This window comes from Bos taurus, chromosome 6, assembly GCF_002263795.3.
Source record: "Bos taurus isolate L1 Dominette 01449 registration number 42190680 breed Hereford chromosome 6, ARS-UCD2.0, whole genome shotgun sequence".
Lineage (NCBI taxonomy): Eukaryota > Metazoa > Chordata > Mammalia > Artiodactyla > Bovidae > Bos > Bos taurus.
The window spans coordinates 74,271,638-74,288,332 of NC_037333.1; the positions used below are offsets into that span (position 1 = coordinate 74,271,638).

General features: G+C 36.7%; 1 non-coding gene across 1 annotated transcript; it reads left to right on the forward strand.

Moving 5' to 3' along the window:
* Window positions 1–7,456: 7,456 nt before the first annotated feature.
* TRNAW-CCA (transfer RNA tryptophan (anticodon CCA)) lies at window positions 7,457–7,528 on the forward strand. The gene has a single exon. It is a non-coding gene; the product is annotated as a tRNA-Trp (tRNA).
* The last annotated feature ends 9,167 nt before the right edge of the window (window positions 7,529–16,695 follow it).

Sequence of the window (16,695 nt, forward strand, 5' to 3'; positions counted from 1 at the left end):
TCTCTTACTTTTTCAATGATCCAGCAGATGTTGGCAATTTGATCTCTCGTTCCTCTGCCTTTTCTAAAGCCAGCTTGAACATCTGGAAGTTCACAGTTCACATATTGCTGAAGCCTGGCTTGGAGAATTTTGAGTATTACTTTACTAGTGTATGAGATGAGTGCAACTGTGTGGTAGTTTGAACATTCTTTGGCATTGCCTTTCTTTGGGATTGGAATGAAAACTGACCTTTTCCAGTCCTGTGGCTACTGCTGAGTTTTCCAAATTTGCTGGCATATTGAATGCAGCACATTCAAAGCATCATCTTTCAGGATTTGAAATAGCTCAACTGGAATTCCATCACCTCCACTACCTTTGTTCGTAATGATGCTTTCTAAGGCTCACTTGACTTCACATTCCAGCATGTCTGCCTCTAGGTGAGTGATCATACCATCGTGATTATGTTGGTCATGAAGATCTTTTTTGTACAGTTCTTCTCTGTATTCTTGCCACCTCTTCTTAATATCTTCTGCTTCTGTTAGGTCCATACCATTTCTGTCCTTTATTAGGCCCATCTTTGCATGATATTCCCTTCGTATCTCTAATATTCTTGAAGCGATCTCCAGTCTTCCCCATTCTGTTTTTTCCCTCTATTTTTTGCATTGATTGCTGAGGAAGGCTTTCTTATCTCTTCTTGCTATTCTTTGGAACTCTGCATTCAGATGCTTATATCTTTCCTTTTCTCCTTTGCTTTTCACTTCTCTTGTTTTCATACCTATTTGTAAGGCCTCCCCAGACAGCCATTTTGCTTTTTTGCATATCTTTTCCATGGGGATGGTCTTGATTCCTATCTCCTGTATAATGTCAGGAACCTCAGTCCATAGTTCATCAGGCACTCCATCTATCAGTTCTAGTCCCTTAAATCTATTTCTCACTTCCATTGTATAATCATAAGGGATTTGATTTAGTTCATACCTGAATGGTCTAGTGGTTTTCCCTACTTTCTTCAATTTAAGTCTGAAGTTGGCTATAAGGAGTTCATGATTGGAGCCACAGTCATCTCCCAGTCTTGTTTTTGCTGACTATATAGAGCTTCTCCATCTTTGGCTGAAAAGAATATAATCAGTCTGATTTCGGTGTTGACTATTCGGTGATGTCTGTGTGTAGAGTCTTCTCTTGTGTTGTTGGAAGAGGGTGTTTGCTATGATCAGTGCATTCTCTTGGCAAAACTCTATTAGTCTTTGCTCTGCTTCATTCCATATTCCAAGGCCACATTTGCCTGTTAATCCAGGTGTTTCTTGACTTCCTACTTTTGCATTCCAGTCCCATATAATGAAAAGGACATCTTTTTTGGGTGTTAGTTCTAAAAGATCTTGTAGGTCTTCATAGAACCATTCAACTTCAGCTTCTTCAGCATTACTGGTTGGGGCATAGGCTTGGATTGCTGTGATATTGAATGGTTTGCCTTGGAAACAGAGATATTCCGTCGTCCGAGATTGTATCCAAGTACTGTATTTCGGACTCTTTTGTTGACCATGATGGCTACTGCATTTCTTCTAAGGGATTCCTGCCCGCAGTAGTAGATAGAATGGTCATCTGAGTTAAATACACCCATTCCAGTCCATTTTAGTTTGCTGATTCCTAGAATGTTGATGTTCACTCTTGCCATCTCCTATTTGACCACTTCCAATTTGCCTTGATTCATGGACCTGACATTCCAGGTTCCTATGCTATATTGGTCTTTACAGCATTGGACCTTGCTTCTATCACCAGTCACATCCACAGCTGGGTATTGCTTTTGCTCTGGCACCATCCCTTCATTCTTTCTGGAGTTATTTCTCCACTGATCTCCACCTATGGACCTGGGGAGTTCCTCTTTCAGTATCATATCATTTTGCCTTTCCATACTGTTCATGTTGTGCATAACATGTGTGTAATATGTCTTCTGAAAACATACCCTTTCTACATATAAAAAAATGAGTTATTTTATGTTCAGGGACATGATATGAATCACGTGACAAAGGAAGGCAGGATCTCAAGGAAGAAGGTAGCTTACTTGGCAGCCTTTTTCATGAATGTACTTTGAATATGAAAATTAATGGGGCCTTTTAAATGAAAGTTTTAATTTTTACTAGTTGATATGTATCCCCCAAGTAAGTTGAATTTTTAACCCTACTAAGTTTTATCTGAAATATATTGAAAAATTATCTATAATTTTGCATATAATATAGAGATGTTTTATGTGTACATATATTTAGGTATATAATTCATGGGTATTGAGTGTATTGTGTGTTGTTATTATATATCTGTAAATTATGAACTTTTTTAAAGTTTTATTTTTTTAATTTCCTTTGGCTGTACTAGGTCTTCATTGCTGTGCAAGATTTTCTGTAGTTGTGGTTGAGCGGGAGCTGCTCTCTAGTTGCCGTGTGCAGACTTCTCATTTTAGTGGCTTCTCTTATTACAGAGAATGGGCTGTAGGCATGCCAGCTTCAATAGTGTAGCACATGTGCTCAGTAGTTGTGACACATAGGCTTCATGCTCTGCAGTATGTAGGATCTTCCCAGACCAGGGATCAAACTCATGTCTCCTGCATTGTCAGGTGGGTTCTTTACCATTGAGCCACCAGAGAAGCCCTAAACATGTTTTTATTTAGAATTTTTTTTCCTTAAAAAAGGCTTGATCTATCCTGATTTTGAAACCAGAAAGTGGGAAAAATAAAGTAAAATAATAATTTAAACCCCACATTCCTTATTAAGCATGGGGATCATTTACAGGTAATGTGATTTTTCTCCTTCTATCACATTGCATTGAACATACATTCTACATAAGTAGTAAGCAAGAAAAGCCATTTTGTAAATGGGATATTATTTAGAATAAGAAATGTAATTTATAAAAAAAAATGCAGACCTGACAATAATTTTGATCTAGGGGTTATAGTCATTAATACAGATTGTGGCAGTAAAATATTTGCCCTGTTCTGTTTCTTAAGAGTTATCATATGCTGATGTTAATTACATTGAAACACTTGCATTTTAAGGATGAGCATCCTTTAAATGCCAAAGAACAAAAGATGTCTTGGTTAGCTGTCAATCCCAGATTGGATTAGTTTCACTTTTACACTGCTTTGAAAGCTACGTTTCATGAGCCAACTTTCATATTATGGCTTTTACCCTTTATCTTTTCTTCCCTGAGTTTGAAAATCACATTAAGCAGAGTGGGAACGTAGCCAGCAATGTAGTCGCTCCCTAGTGTCGGACTCTTTGCAATCCCATGAACTGTAGCCTGCCAGTCTCCTCTGTCCATGGGGATTCACCAGGCAAGAATACTGGAGTGGGTTGCCATTCCCTTCTCCAGGGGATCATCCTGACCCAGGGATCAAACACAGGTATCCTACATTGCCGGCAGATATTTTATCATCTGAGCCACCAAGGAAGCCCCGTGGCCAACAAGAGTCCTCCTACATTTTATAATACATTTCTGGTTCTGTACAATCTGTGATTTTGCTGCCTATGTTGGTTATTTTGCAACACATAGTAATTTAGAGATAGATTGTCAAATTCTATGAAAAGTCTTGATCACTTAGGGGAAAACTGAACTATCCATGAACATGATCTCTTTATTCAAAAGAAGTTGCAAAAAAGTTGCAAAATTTTAAAATTATTTTTCTTACATGGACATTACATATTTCACTTAGAACATCATTTTCCGGAAAGATATTGGTACTTGAAAATAATGACAATATTTGTATCCCCATTCAAGTCTGTGTCTACTATTTGTTTTCTTATCTCTTAGTTAAGAGTTAAAATATGATATTCAGATGATGTATAATAGGATAGTGGATATCTTTTTCTTGTTGCTTGTTATAAGAGGTGCCATTCTAACACTTTATCATCGTAAATGATGCCAGCTAAGGTGTCTTTGTAAATGTAGCTTATCAGGTTTAATAAGTTTTCTTGTCTTAGTTTGTAAGATATTTGCTTCTAATAGTAAAGATGTGTTGATTTTCTTTAACTATTTTAATACAGTGTTTTAGTTAGCACATTATTTTCATCTCAGTCTATGGTGAATTATATTAACAGATTTTTTAATATTAGAGCAGTTCTGTGTTCTTAGAATGAATTTAACTTGATCATAATCTTCAACACTTGATATATTATAGTATTTTGTTTAGGATTATTGAAATTATATCATGTTTTTGTTGTTAGTTGCTTGGTCATGTCCAACTCTTTGCAAAGCTGTGGACTATAGCCTGCCAGTCTCCTCTGTCCAAAGGATTTTCCAGGCAAGAATACTGGAGAGGGCTGCCACTTCCTTCTCCAGGGGATCTTCCTGATGCAGGAATCTCACCTGGGGCTCCAGCTCTGAAGGCTCTTTACTTTCAGAACCACCAGGGAAGCAAGTATGTCGTAGTGACCTTATATTTAAAACCTGGGTGTGTCTTCCTTCTTTCTGTTTTCCTGGAATTTTGCACAGATCTTGGAATGATACATTTCTTGAAATTTTAATAAAATTCTATTTTAAAAAGTTTGGATGTATTTTTGCTTAAGAGCGAAGCTTTTAATTATTGGTACATTTTTTGAAAAGAACTGAGATCATTCTGATATTAATTTCTTCTCAAGTTCAGTTCAGTTCAGTCACTCAGTCGTATCTGACTCTTTGCGACCCCATGAATCGCAGCACGCCAGGCCTCCGTGTCCATCACTAACTCCCGGAGTTCACTTGAACTCATGTCCATTGAGTCGGTGATGCCATCCAACCATATCATCCTCCGTCGTCCCCTTCTCCTTCTGCCCCCAATCCCTTCCAGCTGCTACTGCTAAGTCGCTTCAGTCGTGTCCGACTCTGTGCGACCCCATAGATGGTAGCCCACCAGGCTCCCCCGTCCCTGGGATTCTCCAGCCAAGAACACTGGAGTGGGTTGTCATTTCCTTCTCCAATGCATGAAAGTGAGAAGTGAAAGTGACGTCGCTCAGTCGTGTCCAACTCTTAGCGACCGCATGGACTGCAGCCCACCAGGCTCCTCCATCCATGGGATTTTCCAGGCAAGAGTACTGGAGTTGGGTGCCATTGCCTTCTCAGATCTCTCCCAGCATCAGGGTCTTTTCCAATGAATCAACTCTTCGCATGAGGTGGCCAAAGTATTGGAGTTTCAGCTTTAGTATCAGTCCTTCCAATGAACACCCAGGACTCTTCTCAAGTAAGTCTAAGTAAATCATAGTTTTTTAGAACTTTTCTATTTCTTTGAAATTTTCAAATGTGTATCCATAACATTCTTGGGATTTTATTCTATTTTTTGAAAATTATATTTCCTTTTTCATTTCTAATCATTTGTATTTAAACCTGTCTTATTTTCTCATTTTTTTAGCATTCTCAAAGAGACAACGGCTGTTTCTGCTGATAATCTATATCAATGTCATCTTTTTCTAGTGTATTAATTTGGGTCTTTTATATTATTTATTTTTCTAATTTTCTTTCATTTATAACGTTGTTTCTTTCCCTTATTTTTAAATGTATCTTTTATAATTTACTTCTAAATTAATAGTTTTTAATGCATGGGATCTGTATGATGCAAATTTAGAAAATCTCTTTCAAAGATAGTTTAATGGAAAACCATTGTAAATATTCTATTTTATTAGTATAGGTTATTTACTGTTTTATTATGGGGTGCAAGGATCCCTATATATCCAGTAAACTAAATGTATTTGATATATTTCATACTTTTATATCTTGTGTGTTAGGTCTATTAATAATTTATTTAATCAGCTGATATTTATTGAGGTCCTTCTTGTATTAAATGATGCTATATGCAGAATGTGTCCTTCCCAAATTCATACACTGAAATCCTAATCTTCAAAGATAAGGTACCAGTTGGGTGGGGGCTTTGGGAGTTGATTAGGTCATGAGTGAGGAGTCGGCACAAATGATATCAAAGCTCTTTTCTTTAAACTTTTTATTTTATAGGAATATAGTCAATTAACAATGTTGTGATAATTTCAGGCAGACAGCAAAGGGGCTCAGCCTTACATATACTGTAGCCATTCTCTCCCAACTCCCCTCCAATCCAGGCTGCCACATAACATTGAGCAGAGTTCCCTGTGCTATACAGTAGGTCCTTGATTATTCATTTTAATTATAGCAGTGTGCGCATGTTGTGAGATCAATGCTATTATAAAGGAAACTCCATAGAGATCCATCATCCATTTCATAACCTGAAGACACAGGAAAGAGAAAGTAAACCTTCATCAGAACTTACATGCTGGCCTCTTGTGCTTGGATTTAGTCTAAAGAAATGTGAGAAATAAATTTCTCCTGTTCATAAACTACTTAGTCAGTGGTATTTGGTTAGAGCAGCCTGAATAGACTAAGACAAATGAGGATCTGGTGTAAGAAGAGAGAAAAACCCTTGCCTCAATTAAGAAAGCTTATATTAGTTACATTAAGTGGAAAGGTAGGTTGTAATCTGAAAATATGATTAGAAATTGTCAATTAGCTCTTTCATTTTCATAAAACGCTACATAATATTTTTGAAGTGAAGTGAAATTCACTCAGTTGTGTCCAACTTTTTGCGACCTCAAGGACTGTAGCCCGCCAGTCTCCTTTGTCCATGGGATTCTCAAGGCAAGAATACTGAAGTGGGTTGTCATTCCTTTCTTCACAGTGTCTTCCTGACCCACAGTTCAAACCTGGTTCTCCAGTACTGCAGGCAGATTCTTTACTGTCTGAGCCACTAGCAAAGCCCCAAATAATTTCCCTACCCAGGGATCGAGCCCAGGTCTCCTGCATTGCAGGCAGATTCTTTACCATCTGAGCCACCAGGGAAGTCAATTTATTTTTAGGTTGTACTATTAGAAAATAGCAGTTTAGAGTGCTTAAAATTTTCTGGAAAACTTTTATCACTATATACTGGCTCCCTTCTTCTTTAATGACACTTAAAAATCATATATTTAATCTGATATTAATAGAACTACTCATTATTAGCCTGTGGTATATATATTCATGATTATAAAATTTATTTTAATTTCTTTTTAAATTTTCCATGTTTTCATGATTATCAGTTCAGTTAAGTTGCTCAGGCATGTCCGACTCTTTGTGACCCCATGAACTGTAGCACCCCAGGCTTCCTTGTCCATCAACTCTGGGAACTTGCTCAAACTCATGTTCATCCAATTAGTGATGCCATCCAACCATCTCATTTTCTGTCTTCCCCTTCTCCTCCAGCTTTCAATCTTTCCCACCATCAGGGTCTTTTCCAATGAGTCAGTTCTTCACATCAGGTGGCCAAAGTAGTGGAGTTTCGGCTTTAGCATCAGTCCTTCCAATGAATATTTAGGACTGATGTCCTTTAGGATTGACTGCTTTGATCTCTTTGCAGTCTGATGGACTCTCAAGTGTCTTCTCCAATACCACAGTTCAAAAGTGTCAGTTCTTCAGTGCTTAGCTTTCTTTATGGTCCAACTTTCACATCCATTGGGCTTCCCTGGTGGCTCAGAGGTTAAAGCGTCTGCCTCCAATGCAGGAGACCCAGGTTTGATCCCTGGGTCGGGAAGATCCCCTGGAGAAGGAAATGGCAACCCACTCCAGTATTCTTGCCTGGAGAATCCCATGGACAGAGGAGCCTGGCAGGCTACAGTCCACGGGGTCACAAAGAGTCAGGCACAACTGAGCGACTTCACTTCACTTCACTTCACTTCACATCTATATATGACTACTGGAAAAACCATAGCTTTTGACTAAATGGACCTTTGTTGGCAAAGTAATGTCTTTTCTTTTTAATATGCTGTCTAGGTTGGTCATAGTTTTTCTTCCAAGGAGCAAGTGCTTTCTAATTTCATGGCTGCAGTCACCATCTGCAGTGATTCTGGAGTTCAAGGAAATAGTCTCTCACTGTTTCCATTGTTTCCCTATCTATTTGCTATGAAGGGATGGGCCCAAATGCCATGATCTTAGTTTTCTGAATGTTGAATTTTAAGCCAGCTTTTTCATTCTCCTCTTTCATTTTCATCAGTAGGCTCTTCAGTTTCTCTTCACTTTATGCCATAAGGGTGGTGTCATCTGCATATCTGAGATTGTTGATATTTCTCCTGGTAACCTTGATTACAACTTGTACTTCATCCAACCCAGCATTTTGCATGATGTACTCTGCATAGAAGTTAATTAAGCAGGGTGACAATATATAGCCTTGTCATATTCCTTTCCCAGTTTGGAACTAGTCCATTTTTCCATGTCCAGTTCTAACTGTTCCTTCTTGACCTGCGTAGTATATAATTTTTAAAAAGAATTTAGCTGGGTTTATGCATTTATATTCAGTATAAAAATCTGCTTCTAAGATGGTGAATTTAAATCCTTTACTTCTAGTTTGAAACATGGTATCTTGGTCATATTTGTACCTCTCATTTTATGGTATTTACCTTAATTATCATAAACCACTGGGCTTTGTTATTTTTAGTGGAATATCGCCTAAATATTCTTAGCATTATACAAGTATAAAGGAAGAAGTGACAATGTAGCAAATGTGGGTGGCATGAGAATCTAAATTAAGTTTAGGGAACTTGCTTTGAACCTTGATATCTATTCAAACTCAGTCACACATATATGAAGCATGATAATTACTCTTCAGTCAGAAAGTGTTCTTATACAGCTTGATGGCTCTACTACCACTCACTTCATGGAAGACAACTCATTCATCCTGGTCACTATTACAACTTATCCCATTGGATCCCTAGAACTCTACTGAGAAGAAATTCTCAATTTGGTGAGATATATTTTCTGTCATGCAGGTGGTATATAAAGGCTTTTCGCTGCTTCGTTCTCTACAGATTCATTTAGCATGAGGCCATCCATGAAGCCAAGATGTCCTATGAGATAGTAAAGCAGTCACACTCACTCCAGTCTGAATAGTGACAGAGAAAGAATGACTTGGTCCTGCAAAAGACAGTGATATGTTCCTGCTGTCCACTCAAACTGCTTCTGGTGGTCTATGCTAAATAACATAGAGACAAAACCATGGCCAGCTCATTAGCTGCATACCATGTGCTAGGGCTATGTTGATTTGCTCCATAGAAGAGACAAAATCTGGAATAGCAGCTGTAATTGGAGCCACCACCTGTTTTGATAATTGACTGCCATTCATTAAAGCTGTCCAGTTTTTGCAGAGGCCAAATGAGTGAGCTCAATAAGTGCAAGGGAGGAATGAACACCCTTGCTTCTCTGGTCCTTGCTACTGTCCTTAGGTATGTGTGCTGCTTTTGATTCCCAGTTATATATGGAATGCCAGTTCCAGGCCACTCTTCAGCATGTAAACTCTGAATCGCTAGTTACGGGTTTTAGCACTTGTACTAGGGTTCAGTGCTCAAATGGGTATTTATTGCTCATTCCATTTGCATTTTGATTTAGTATTTCTGCTGCTCTTCATCTCCCTCCTACACTCCACTGCACTCCTCCTCTTTCCCCTTCTTCTTCTTCTTTCTATATTTCTGTTTCTCCTTTCTTTTCACTTGACTCTTTCGTTTTCTGGACATTTTTCACTTTCCTATGTCATGGCAACATTCATAAGTATCTTGTGAGTATCAGTATTTTAATTGCATTGTCACAGCAAATCCTTTCATAATATCCTTTCATCCTGACAGAAGTGTAATTGAAGTTATATAGTCATTACTCATTAGGATAGAGTAGGGATACATGATTTAAAAAATTATAGGAAGTAGTTCAAGCTGTAGTGATATCCTCTGAAAATTTAGAAGTTTTTCTTTTGTTATTGAAGAAACTTTATAGTAACAGATTCATAGGTTAGTAATTTCCCTGTCTCCAATTTATGAACATAATTTATTTAGGCGTCAAATTAGACAAATATTTTTAAAATCACTCTTTATACTTTAAATAGTTTGTATTTTTCTAACTTTCTCTATATGTAGAGAGTTTATATACAAAAACAATTAACATGTTGGTCAGTGATTCATATAAGAGCAGAGATTTTGAGGTTTTGTTCCTTGTCTCAAGGACTTGGATCTTCCAAAAACTTTAAGCTTCTGTAACAAGTTGAACTTATCTTAACCAACCTCTGATAACACTTTTTAATTAGTGATGAACAATAATCATCCTCACCCAGTTTGTTTGAATCAGGAATATGGAGGCATAATTTTATATATAGTAAAATTTGCCACATTCAAGTGTATAAATCAATGAGTTTTGACAAATGAATACAGTTCTATAAACACCATAACATTAATGATATAGAACTTTTTTTTTTTACCCAATGAACTTTGCTCATGCTCATTTACAGTTTTCTCTTCGCATTTTTAGCTCATGAAAACTACAGTTCTACTTTATTTCACTATTGTTTTATCATTTAAACAAATCATAAAATGGAATTATAAAGTATGTAATTTCGTATGTTCAACATCTGAAATTAGTTCAAGGTTGATATATAATATATCATATAAATCATATATATATATATATATATATATATATATATATATATATAAGTAGTTTGTTCTTTTTTATTGTCAAGTTATGCTCCATTAAATTCAATTTTATGTTCGTAAGTTGATGGTCACTTGGCTGATCCCAGTTTTTGATTATTACAAACACTGTTGCTATGCACAATAAAGCACACAGTTTCTATGGTCATGTTTTCTGTCTATTAAAAGGACTTTGAGATAACTGGGTGGAAATAGTTTTACCTTTGAAACAAGCTATCACACTGGTCTCCAAAGTGGCTATACTATTTTGAATTCTAGTTAGAAATGTATAGAAATGAACACTAAAAAATAAAGAGAGACCTAATGCACAGTATCTTGAGTATAAACAGTAATCAGTTCAGTTCAGTCGCTCAGTCGTGTCCAACTCTTTGTGATCCCATGAACTGCAGGCCTCCCTGTCCATCACCAACTCCCAGAGTCCACCCAAACCCATGTCCTTTGAATCGGTGATGCTATCAAACCATCTCATCCTCTGTCGTCCCTTCTCTTCCTGCCCTCAATCTTTCCCAGCATCAGGGTCTTTGCAAAGTCAGCTCTTCACATCAGGTGGCCAAAGTATTAGAGTTTCAGCTTCAACATCAGTCCTTCCAATGAACACCCAGGACTGATCTCCTTTAGAATGGACTGGTTGGATGTCCTTGTAGTCCAAGGGACTCTCAAGAGTCTTCTCCAACACCACAGTTCAAAAGCATCAATTCTTCGGCACTCAGCTTTCTTAATAGTCCAACTCTCACATCCATACATGACCACTGGAAAAACCATGGTCTTGACTAGATTGACCTTTGTTGGCAAAGTAATGTCTCTGCTTTTTTAATATGCTGCCTAGGTTGGTCATACTAGCCTTCCAAGGAGTAAGCATCTTTTAATTTCATGGCTGCAATCACCATCTGCAGTGATATTGGAGCCCAGAAAAATAAAGTCTGACACTGTTTCCACTTTTTCCCCATCTATTTGCCATGAAGTGATGGGACTGGATGCCATGATCTTAGTTTTCTGAATTTTGAGCTTTAAGCCAACTTTCTCACTCTCCTCTTTCACTTTTATCAAAAGGCTCTTTGGATCTTCTCCACTTTCTGCCATAAGGGTGATATCATCTGTATATCTGAGGTTATTGATATTTCTCCTGGCAATTTTTTTTTAAATTTTATTTTATTTTTAAACTTTACATAATTGCATTAGTTTTGCCAAATATCTCCTGGCAATTTTGATTCCAGCTTTTGCTTCTTCCAGCCCAGCGTTTCTCATGATGTACTCTGCATATAAGTTAAATAAGCAAGGTGACAATATACAGCCTTGACGTACTCCTTTTCCTATTTGGAACCAGTCTGTTGTTCCATGTCCAGTTCTAACTGTTGCTTCCTGACCTGTATACAGGTTTCTCAAGAGGCAGGTCAGATGGTCTGGTATTCCCATCTCTTTCAGAATTTTCCACAGTGTGTTGTGATCCACACAGTCAAAGGCTTTGCCATAGTCAATAAAGCAGAAATAGATATTTTTCTGGAACTCTCTTGCTTTTTCGATGATCCAGTGGATGTTGGCAATTTGATCTATCGTTCCTCTGCCTTTTCTAAAACCAGCTTGAAGATCTGGAAGTTCAAGGTTCATGTATTGCTGAAGCCTGGCTTAGACAATTTTAAGCATCACTTTACTAGCGTGTGAGATGAGTGCATGGAGAAGGCAATGGCACCCCACTCCAGTACTCTTGCCTGGAAAATCCCATGGACAAAAGAGCCTGGTAGGCTGCAGTCTATGGGGTCGCTCAGAGTTGGACACGACTGAGCGACTTCACTTTCACTTTTCACTTCCTTGCATTGGAGAAGGAAATGGCAACCCACTCCAGTGTTCTTGCCTGGAGAATCCCAGGGATGGGGGAGCCTGGTGGGCTGCCATCTCAGAGGTTGCACAGAATCGGACACAACTGAAGTGACTTAGCAGCAGCAGCAGCAGAGATGAGTGCAATTGTGTGGTAGTTTGAGTATTCTTTGGCATTGCCTTTCTTTGGGATTGGAATGAAAACTGACCTTTTCCAGTCCTGTGGCCATTGCTGAGTTTTCCATATTTGCTGGCATATTGAGTACAGCCCTTTACAGCATCATCTTTTAGAATTTGAAATAGCTCACCTGGAATTCCATCACCTCCACTAGCTTTGTTCCTAGTGATGCTTCCTAAGGCCCACCTGTCTTCACATTCCAGGATATCCGGCTCTAGGTGAGTGTGAGTGATCACACCATTGTGATTATCTGCGTTGTGAAGATCTTTTTTGTACAGTTCTTCTGTGTATTCTTGCTACCTCTTCTTAATATCTTCTTCTTCTGTTAGGTCCCTACCATTTCTGTTCTTTATTGAGCCCATCTTTGCATGAAATGTTCCCTAGGCATCTCTGATTTTCTTGAAGAGATCTCTAGTTTTTCCCATGCTATTGTTTTTCTCTATTTCTTTGCATTGATCACTACCTTATAATTATGTAATGTGATCATTATTACCATATCAAAAATCTTATTGCAATATATAAATAACACACTGTATAATATTAAACATAAACAAATGTTACCTGTCAAATTTATTCAATTAGAAAAAATAAGAGATGTGTAAGTGTTCAAGTCTCCAACCCATGGCTGATTCTTGGCCTTGTCAAGCTTTTTTTTTGGTTTGTTCTGTGGTTTCATACTGTAGTCACTAACAGTAGGTGTGTGTGTGCTTGTTAAGTCACTTGAGTTGTGTCTGACTCTTTGGGACTCCATGGACTGTAGCCTGAAAGGCTCCTCTGTTCATGGGATTCTCCAGACAAGAACACTAGAATGGGTTGCCATGGCTTCTTCCAAGGGATCTTCCCAATGCAGGGTTGAACACAAGCCTCTTACATCTCCTGCATTGACAGGTTGACAGGTGGCTTCTTTACTACTAGAGCCACCTGGGAAACCCATATGCTCATGTGTGGTATATATATCAATCACATTTTTCATACATTACATTTCATATACATTACATATATGTATAAATATATGGTGATTTATCCACTATTAGTGTTTTGATACTTTTTAATATACCTGGAAAGAGTAATTTAACTTATGCATGTTTTACAAATATTTTTACCCAACTTGTGGTTTTCATTTTCTTAACATTGTCTTTTAAGAAAGAAACTTTTTTTTTTTTTTTGGTGAGTTTGATTTACCATTTTTATGTTTCATAATTTCTACATTTATAGTCTAAGAAATTTTCTCCAAAACACACAATCCCAAAGAGTTTTTCTACATTTTCTTTTTGAAGTTTTATAATTTTAGGTCTTAAATCAGATCTCTGATCAATTTTAGTATAATTTTATGGCATTAAAGAATAATCTTATTGCTTATGGATATCTTTTTTTTCCCCAGCATCATTTGCTGTACAGACAATCCTTTCTACTTGAGTTGCCATCTTTTTTTTTTTTTAATCTGTTGTTCATATATGTGAATCTGTTTCTGAACTCTCATTTCTGGTCTGTTCATCTAAATATCTGTCTTAGGCCAGACATAAAGTTGAACCTTATGTCAATATTTTAATATGAATGGGTTTTAGATTAGTAGTGTGGGAAATTAGCATGCATATTATAGAAAAGATGAGAAATTTGTAGTCAGACAGAGAGAATGACTTAACACCTCAGCTTTACCAGTTCCCAGCTGCATGATGTTCTGATTGTAACTTTTTTCCCTTCTAAACATGTTTCTCATTGTAAGATTGTTATACAGAATAAACAAATTTATTTATATGAAGTACATCTTTGTGCCTGATAAATGTAAAACACTTCATAAATGCTAAGTCCCTTTATCCTTTGTTCAGAATGTTTTAATAGAAAAGAGATTAACTACTGTGTTTCTGGTAGATAGTAATACCTATTCATTAAAAAAAATATAAACAAAGCCACCAGAAAACTTCTTCTACTAAATATATGCTTATACCTTGCTACAGTAACTTCTGATCTACTTTGAGTAAATTGGATAATTTTGGCCATGCTTAATTGCAATATATACAAAAAATAAAAGCTTACTGGCATCCCTTACTTTAAAAGCTTACTTTCATACAGCATCCCTAAAAAATTAGTTTTGAGTTACACAAATTGTATACAAAATATAGTAACAATGTTGTTTTCATTATGCTGAATAAAATGGATGTTTTTCAGCATTTTAATATGCTTACATTGGAGACTAGTGGCCTAATTTAAAAAACACTTGCTATTTTGTACTTCACATAAATCACAAATTAATTTATGCACTGAGTTTATGTAACTTAAGCTCATTTCATAAATATTGGGAAGATATTTAAGTTACAAAAACAATCTCTGGACATTTGAATGGATGGTTTCTTAAGCCTGATTGAGAAGGAAAATTGTAAGGAAGTCTGGTTTTAGAATTCAGTGAAAACATTGTTTATGCTTGCTTTGTAGCTTCACAACACAGAACACAGCAGAGTTAGAAAAATCATTCTAAGTGCTGTCACCCCTTACTTCCCAAGACCTTTACAGAGTAAGTGGGTTCATAGAAGTGTATGAGCTTAGTCGCTCAGTCATGTCCAACTCTTTATGAACCTATGAACCTTAGCTGGCCAGGCTCCTGTGTCCATGGGATTTTCCAGGCAAGAATATCCTGCCTGGGCTGCCATTTCCTTCTCCAGGGGATCTTCCTGACCAAGGGACCAAACCTGTGTCTTCTGCATTGCAGGCAGATTCTTTTCTGTCTGAGTAAGTGGGTTCATCTATATTGCATGCATGAAATATCTAATATTACTGTTTATCTATGTAGCACTTGAATATTTGTAAGTGGAAATGGTAAAAAGAAATTTCCTTGAATTATCAAATATTATGTGCTGTTATCTAAAGATAATTCAATGTAGCTATAGTCTAATTTGAGGAATTTTAAATATTTAGTTCTTCCAATATTCAGGAAATCTTGATCTTACCATTATTAGACTATAGAACATCACAATATTTACAAAGATCCTTTTATCATATCTAAGTTCATGGTACACCAACATGCCATAGTTATATATAGGACAACATATAACAAATTATAAACTAATTTTTACAAACTAATCCCTGGTGGTTTAGATGGTAAAGAATCCACCTGCAATGAGGGAGACCTGGATTTGATCCCTGGGTTGGGAAGATTCCCCTGGAGAAGGGCATAGCAACCCACTCCAGTATTCTTACCTGGAGAATCCCCATGGACAAAGGAGCCTGATGGGCTGCAGTCCATGGGGTCGCAGTCAGATATGACTGAGAGACACAGCACAATATGTTTACAGTTATTAAAATAATTCTATTTCCTCTAAATATCTTATTATTCCCTAAATTGGTTAATCTCAAATATATCTGGGAAGCACCCAACAAGTATTCAGCTCTCTCGGATATGTAATTTAATGAGATAAATTAATTTGATTGTTATAATGTTGAGTTATAGCCAAAAAGCAGCACACTATAATTGTTTATTTGCTTTTCCAAGTATTCTGTATTTCTGTCATAGTTTCTCTCATTGTATAGCCTGTCAATATTACAATGATCAGGGTTTTTTGTTAGATTGCATTTTTTTGTATTATAAAACATGACTAGAGAAAAGTACAGAAATAATAAAGTACCAGTTTGATAAGTTTCAGAGGTAAATACACCTACAAAATTACTGAAATTTAAAAAATATACACATAAACACACACACACACCGAATATTGTATTACTGGCATCCTAGAAATGTCCCGTTCCCTGTCCCCATTGTTGGCCTCCCCAAAGGTAGCTAGTAGCCACTATTTTTATTTCTACCATCACATATTAGATTTTCCTCCTCTTTAACTTTAGATGAATGAAGTCAGACAGGTTCTCTTTTATGCCTTTTTATTAGCATATGTTGTTCATAAATGTTTACATCAATAGTTTGTCTAGTTTAATTGGTACTATTAAACAGCAATCAATCAAACTGAACTGAACTGAACTGAATCAATCATGATATGCACATGATGATACCACGATTTATCCCTTTTGTTCTTTATTAGGACTTTGGAAATTTCCATTTTTTGGCTATTACATATTGCAATGGTATGACATTCTTGGGCATGTATTTTAGTGAATATATTTAAATATTTCTGTTACATATATGCCTAGGATAGGCATATATCTTCAATGTGGATAATTCAAAGCACTTTGTAATGATTCAAATTTGCGCTATTACTAGAAATGTGTACATGCTCTGTTTGTTCCCCTAACAAAATA